The 7,969-nt window shown below is 35.8% G+C and overlaps 1 long non-coding RNA gene across 1 annotated transcript; it reads right to left on the reverse strand.

Annotated features, from left to right (window-relative positions):
* Positions 1-265: 265 nt before the first annotated feature.
* Positions 266-4,874, reverse strand: LOC134539594 (uncharacterized). The gene is made up of 3 exons (XR_010076338.1): positions 4,126-4,874; positions 3,274-4,089; positions 266-1,033 (listed from the first exon to the last, which is right to left on the reverse strand). It is a non-coding gene; the product is annotated as an uncharacterized LOC134539594 (long non-coding RNA).
* Between the last annotated feature and the right edge of the window lie 3,095 nt (positions 4,875-7,969).

Below are 7,969 nucleotides of genomic sequence, written 5' to 3' on the forward strand. Positions count from 1 at the left end.
ATCTTCTTCTTCTTCTGAGTAAAAATATCTGACTAACCTTGCTTCTATTCTTCCAAACAGTAAAAGTTCATCAGGTATCTTCATGAAAGAAACATTCTAACTAATAATTCTTCATTTTTCTTCTTCTTTATTTCTGTTAGTTGTAATAGAAGGCCATGTTAGGGAGGTTATAGGGAAAAAGAGTGGCCAATTCCCACCCCATCACCCACCTAGATCATGACTAATTAACTTTTAAACTTTCTATTTCAAACAAATAAAAAAAAAAAAAAACATTTTTTTTTATTCAAACTTTTAAACTATAATTACTTTTACTTCATAACCTCAAAAGCTAATCAATAATTCTAAATGAAATTGTGATTTACTGCATCCTTGTTCCATCCGATCTGTTTGTTTATAACCTTTCTTGTAAAGTATAAAATTTTCAAACATTACTAATTCAAAAAAAAATTAAATTCTGGTGTCCTTTGAGTTACAATTAACTTTACTATTTCTTAGCTTGAAATAATTTAAGTTTTCAGAACTATTTCATTGTCTAATTCACAACACTTAAAAATCAACTCAAAACAACAAATCATCAAAATCAATAAGATCATCTGACCTACCTATCAGTACTGTGAACTTGAACTGTTCGTACACATTTATAATAAGCTATTGTATTTAAATTCCAACCTAAATAAGGTTTAAAAAAAACTACTAATCCCTCTGTAAATTAAGAAAATTAACTTTAAAAATTAAACTTAAGGTATTAGTTCTTTTTGACAGCTACCACAACTCACTAGTTCCATTACATTACTATAACCTAAAAAGTTCTGTAAATAATGTTTATAACAAAAAAAAACTCCAGTTACTGTCTTCCATAAAAAAAAAAAAACTTTACATGACCTTATTAATCTCCACTTGTAAGTCCATGGCTGCCAGCTTTCTCTTCTCTTGAATCTTCAGTCTTGGCTCTTGTTTCAGTGATCTTGTATCTTGTCTCTCGAACTCTTGTCATCTTGTAAACTGGACTGCTGCTCAGCTCATCTTAAGGAATCTGTAACAGTTTCAAAAATACATGTTAATTTAAATTACATAATTCCTGTTCTTTGGTCCTAAAAAAAAAATTGTATTATTAGTACACATTACCCTGAAACAACATTATTATTCATTGTTTATTACTTAAAAAAAATGCTTTACCATAAAATCCTTTTTTGTTCTTTTCATTAGGCCTATTTATTTTCCTTCTTCTTAATTAAATTCTGCTTCAAATGTTAATCCTAACTTAAGACCTACCATCTATTTATTATTCATTACCTACATTATTTATGTTACCCTAAAATTCCCATAAGTTTCTAATACTTCCTATCAAAGACATTCTCTCTAAAAAAAATTTACTTGTGACTCTTAACTTAACAAACTTAAAAAAAACTTTTACACTAGACTTAACTTATTATTCATTCTTAGTTACTAAATTTCTATTTGTAAACTTTAGTACTTACAAACAAAAACTGCCTATTTCTCTCTACCTCTTAATCTCTTTCAATTATTACAATAATAATGTTACCTTGCATCTTTAAACTTTCTTCTTTTCAATTAAATTAGACATCTCATAACAATAAAAATTCTGCCTATACTCTTCTTATGGGTGTACAAACCAACAACAAAATTTCAAATTCTCAAGTTTCCTTATATTTAAATTATGCAATGCACATAACCTCTGTGGTGCCTGTACCCTTTTAGGCCTACCACCTTCTCCTCTCACAGCATGACAACTCTTATTCCTCGGGGTCTGTATTCACTGTTACAAATCAAATATCTCAAAAAAAATTAAAAACAAATTTATTATTTTAAGAAAACAAAAATTTACATTGAATTTACTATGGAGCCTGGAAATCTTAATGTCTCACAGCAGCTAACATGACTAAATCCCATGGAACCCCAGGTTTACATAACCTGTGCCCAAAAATTTAAGCATACCAGGCTTTCTCTGCACTGGTTTTACAGCATCACACACTATTTAGGGCCCCTGATCTGCCATCAGTCCCAAGGAGTTTTCCCACAACCCCTCTCTACACAAGCGCCTACCGCATTCCTCTCAATTGGCTATCGGTTTTACGGCATTCTTTTGGGATCCGACCATCAAGTTAGGGCTAATCGAACACTAAACCTCCATACTTCCAAACTAATGTAAATCAATTAAATTTTCTCTGTAAATTCTAAAAATCAAAAAAAATTATTCCAACATGCCAAAGAAACTTCCAAAAAAAATTCATAATCTTATCTTCAAACCATTAAAATAAAAATAAATAGATTACTCTGTTTTCTCCTTAATAACTGTAAACTGTCAACAAATATCATGTCGTAAATTTTAACTATGCTTACTGACTCTTAATCATAAAATCTCATTTGTCCTAATTAATAAACAACCGATTTCCTTAAAATCTCACTGTATCTCTCACACTCAAACTTCACTGGCTGAATATCTCAATAAATTCAAAAACAATTATCTAAACTCTTAAAGAAACTCCTCCCCAATTATTCAAATTACTTCACCTTATTTTATTTCATTACTTAAAACACCTTACTCAAAAAAAATTAATTAATTATCTAGCTATCTTCCATTATTATTTATTTACCGAACAAAACTTTCTCCTAAATTAATTTAGTAAAATTCAATTTCACATTAGGCAAGTACACTAACTCTCTACAGCAATGTTTCTCATTTCCCTCCTTCCTAACTGAATCCAATCTTACTTAACCTCCAGGGAATTTACCTCACAAAATAACCAAAAATTTCACTGTAGTGCCTATCTGCTATAGGCCCACTACACAGGGGGCTCTAACCCCACCAACAAACTTCATTGAAATGGTACCCTATCCCATACAGGATAGCCACTTCGGTACTACCATGGGGAACTCCTGCCCCAAACTACTCACAACTCTCAGGATTCTCCTAACCCTTAATTCACGTAGCCAGCCCATCTCCTATGGGTCTGCTCTACAATCCCTACTTCCCAGGGACACAACACCTCACCTTAGGGTCCCTCGCCCTAAAGAAAACATTAATTTTGTCTCTCTGTTCCCTTGGAGTAAATTCCCTCTACACACAAAATCTAGCCTTCCCAGTTTTCTCAAAGCTTATCGATTTTATAGTGTACCTCCTTAATAATGTTTACAAATCCCAAAAAAATATTTTTAAAACCGAGGTAGAATTTAACTAACAAAAACATAAACAACTTACAACGAAACACTTCTAGCCTATACATCATACACTTCTTAAAATAAATTACTTACATACTGAAAGTTCCTCTTCTTCTAAAACACACTTAAATTTAAATTTATTTAACCAATAGTCTATTTTCTTATCGCTAAGTTACCGTACAGCTGATCAAAACAAGGTCACGGCCGTCCACGTCTCTGTACGTGCTCGTGACGTCACCGAATTCCATCAGGTGCGCCAACCCTCGCTTGCGGTTCCTCCGTTCTCCGCTAGGTCTCAGCACCTCCCCGTCACGTGTTCATTCTGCCACGTCCACTGACGTGTCGTTCTGAAACAACTCTCAACATTTTTCTAATTAAAACAAAACATCACTAGGTATAAATTCTATAACTCTCTTTTACATAAACTCTCGTTTTCTCTTTAATTCCTTTCTAACGTTTATCCTTCCCTCGACTGATTTAATTCGTACGTCTCGTCTCCTACGCGCACGACAGCAAAACAAACTTCACTTGAAAATAATTCCTATTTACGAAAAAAACTTTATTTTAAATTTTAACTCTCTTAACCTACAATCTTAAAATTAATTTCAATTAAATTAAACCACTTGCATTATCTCTATTAATCATTTAAATTATAACGTATTCTCCTCACGTAAAAATCCCTGATAAACTCAACGACTTAAAACAACTTATCACTATAAACTTTATCCTTACAAGTATACTCAAATAAACATCTGTTACGTCAAAAAAAAATCTCAAAGACTTCCTCCACTTAGATTAAATTCCGTAATCCTCTCCTCAAGTAAACTCTTAATAACCTGCTATCAGAAGCTGAAACTAACTTAATAATAAACATAAAAATCTACCTCTCTCTCTCTCCAGAAATAGAACCTATCCGGCGAACTCTACCATTTCCGTCACGTGCACCTACCCGGCGCCTCCACCATTTCTGTCACGATCCACCTTCAGAGGGGGGGGCGAGAATCGTAGCTCTTTACATAGAAACAACTCGCTTGGCATCAACTAGTCTTAACTTCATAAAATACTTTACTGTACCTAGGATCATAGGTTCGTCATCCCGTACAGGATGTCTGGTGAGAGCTGAACTAAGGAGATTTTGCAAAATAACATAATACTTAATTAAAATTATTTTATTCTTAAAGTCAAATACTAAACATCATTTTAAAGAACATTTAAATAGCGGGATTACAATTTAAAACAATAATCTCTTTACTTCCTTAACGATTGAACGACCTTACAAGAGAGAGAATGAGAGAACTTCACTAAACACTTCCCTAGTCCTTCCGAATACCTCAAATCATAATTAATACTTAAAATTAAAACAAAGATAAGTCCATACTCACATTTTCCGAAAAGCCTTTCTTGATCGATTACTTTAAAAAAATAACGTAGGGGCCTCTCCTGCCCTTGAAATCCCGAACGAACATTACATTTTAAAAACTATGACGCGTGACCCCTGACGAGGGCCATAGCCTCCGCCCGAAAGCTTGAAGATGACTACATTATGACCTAACTTAAATTAAACGACTCGTGGCCTCTGGCGTCGGCCATAGCTTCCGCCCGAAAGCTTGAATTCCTACATCACGAACGAACTAACAACTCGTGACCACAGGTGAGACGCATAGCCTCCGCCTGAGTGAGCCCCGAGTCACCAATCACTTGCGCTTAAATTCGCGCGCCCTGCCGCGCCTACCATAACAAAAGCTCGTTATTGAAGTCAAATTTACTAAACAACTAACTAGAACATCTGGGAAGGCTACCCCCCTCTACCCCGATGTGCAGGCCACACCGCGCGGCTTGTTACGACAGCGCGCCCCAGTAACTGCGGCCCGTGGCTGCGCCAGCGCGCGGCCAAACAAACAAACAAAATTCTGCAAGCCCGCAGCGCGCCGCGCCGGCCCCGTGCCCCAATTACATGGTCACGCCACTTGCGCTGACGAGTGAACAGAGCAGCCAGCCCAGAGTCCCGTCAGTAAAGTCCCTAAATTTGATTTCAACAACCCTGCAAAATTTCAACCCGCGACAATATATATAAAGATATATCATCATATATCTTGATATCTGTACTGAGTATTTTATGTTACATACTGACATCAATATAACTTACACAATATAGTTTTGGGGCCCCGCATATATCCTGAAACTATTACAATAACGATATTTAAAAAAAAATTGTTACACCTTTGTGGCATTTAAACCTACCCTGGAGTTACACAAAATATAGAAAGACTAACATTTTTGTAAACAATTAAAATTTACAATAATATGTCCTTTCTTTAGGTTAAATCAATTGGAATATCAATGTGATGATATATGTGTAGCGGTCCAAAAAGAAAAAAGGAAAAGTAAATACGCAAACATGCAGCATCCTGAGGCCACAAGAGAAGGAGAAAGACTTACTCATGTTCCAGAAGTTATGGGAAATTAATCGACCATGGAACTGGATGTCTCATGCCACACAACGACCGCTAGAATAAATGACAAAAAAATATAAAATAATAATACATCGATCAAAAATAAATACTTTAATTTATTCTTGGGGGAATCAAGCAAAAAAAAAAAATCACCCAAAAGGTGGCATGGAGCAACAAAACTACCACATACTCAAGTCTATTTGAAATAACAAACTTAACTAAGATATTTTCATTAAGGACGACCACAGGAGGACAATGTCACCTTCAAAGATGGAATGGCTCTTTTCCCAATTAGTAGAGAGTGAACCTGTAAACTTTAATTGGCAACAGGATGGAGGCCCTCCACATTGGAATCTCTTTGCACGAGAGTGGTTGAACGTCCAAGTCCCTGACCGTTGATTGGTCGTAATGGTCGAGACGACAGAGCTCTTTTTCCACTGGCCTCCACGTTCACCTGACGTAACGCCATGCGATTTTTTTTCCTTTGGAGATTCATAAAGGATCGTGTCCACATTTCAGCGCTACCTAATGATTTTCCAGGGTTGACACACAGCATTTAAGAGTCTATTACTCAGGACGTATTATCTGAAGTGTGGAAAAATTAAACTTTCTGTTGGATGTGTGCTGTATATCTAAAAATGCACATTATGAACATTTGTAAAAAAAAATTGGCTGTCTGTAAAGTTGGTTTACGGACGATAGTTTAACGTGACAACGTCATAAAACATTGATGAATTGACTGCACTCTTTTATGAATAAAAATGAATCATTATTTTTAATAATAAAAGAATAAATAATTGAAATTATACTAGTAATCAGATTTTTAAAATGCAAGAATAATTAACCTTTATTGCCGAAATTGTTGTTGTAATAAGCAATGAAAACCACATTAACTTTTCGTTTAAATATAGTTATGAACAAGTTTTCATATAAAGAAATTGTAATCAAATAGCTAACATAACCTATTATTACTGCACTCGCCGACAGATGCTATTTTTTTAATAATAAAAGAATAAATACTTGAAATTATACTAGTAATCAGATTTTTAAAATGCAAGAATAATTAACATTTATTGCCGAAATTGTTGTTGTAATAAGCAATGAAAACCACATTACCTTTCACTTCACTTTATAAACAGTTGACAAAACAGTTCACGTGCAGGTTGTGTGCTGCCGCTGTCTCTCTTCTACTCGGACGCATCGGCCGATGGAGTGGAAGAGAGATAGATGCGTCACAAGCCGATCGTGCCTCTCTATCGCTTGTTCCGCGCTCTCGCTTGCACGCTCGGCTCAGGCGGAACGTGACAATGAGTCATGCTTTTTCGTGCGTGCAGCCGGCGTTCATCGATTTATAAGACGTTATCACTTCAAAACTCATTTTATTGTTAAAGACCAGTAGAGAAATTTTTTTAGCATCGGTCTTATGACGTGACACAATGACCGTTGTCTTCAAAATTTCGGAGCCTTAGTAAACGCTCTGTTGTGCTTTCGCGATAGAATTTTGCTGCAAGACGTCTTGCCAATGATTTATTGATGTTGGAACGGGGCAAGAACGCGTATGTAACCATCTCGTGGGATATAAAAGTCTCCCATCAGGTTTCTTGGTGATGTACTTTCACCTGGAAGCAGGCCACCCGCCGTACAGTCGCGTGTTGCGGATTGCCGCACGAGCAGGCAAAGATCTCTGAAACAGCGTCCAGATTGGAAAGGAAACTCGCCCTCTTTTTACATTCTTCTTATGACACACTCTTTCTCTTTAGTGAATTTGGAATTAATTTTTAAAGACCAGGAAGAACAGCAAGTAGAATAGCTAAAGCTATTCGATCAACTATGTTTGTAAGCTGCATCTTGAGCCTTAAGACATGAAAAGCTGAAGTGTTCGTAGGTTAGAAATAAAAAAAATCATTTTAAAAAATTTGCCACAAAATCCCCCCCTTACCCATGTAAATATCTAAACAAGATATTTCTAATATAAAACAATTCTAACAGCCATATGTCTGGAGAGTTTAAAGGGAATCACACTTAAGTCTTAATCACCCATGCCCGAAGTAGAACGTGACACCATGACCATCAGTTGGTAATTACGGCACGCTGGTTCTTACACCACCAACAACATCAACTTTTGGTTTGGTTCGCCTTTAAAGTGGTATCGGCTCTCGGCGTCATTTCGAAACAGACAGCTGTCACTTCAGCAGCGTGATAAAAAAAAAGTAAAGGCATCGTTCAGCCGAAGCCACGAAACTTGTTATGTGTGCCGCAGTGGTCGCTACCAGCGAATAACAAATCTAAAAAAAAATTGGTTGTCTGTAAAGTCGGTTTACGGACGATAGTTTAAC

The sequence above is a fragment of the Bacillus rossius genome, chromosome 15 (assembly GCF_032445375.1).
Source record: "Bacillus rossius redtenbacheri isolate Brsri chromosome 15, Brsri_v3, whole genome shotgun sequence".
NCBI classification, from domain to species: Eukaryota; Metazoa; Arthropoda; class Insecta; order Phasmatodea; family Bacillidae; genus Bacillus; species Bacillus rossius.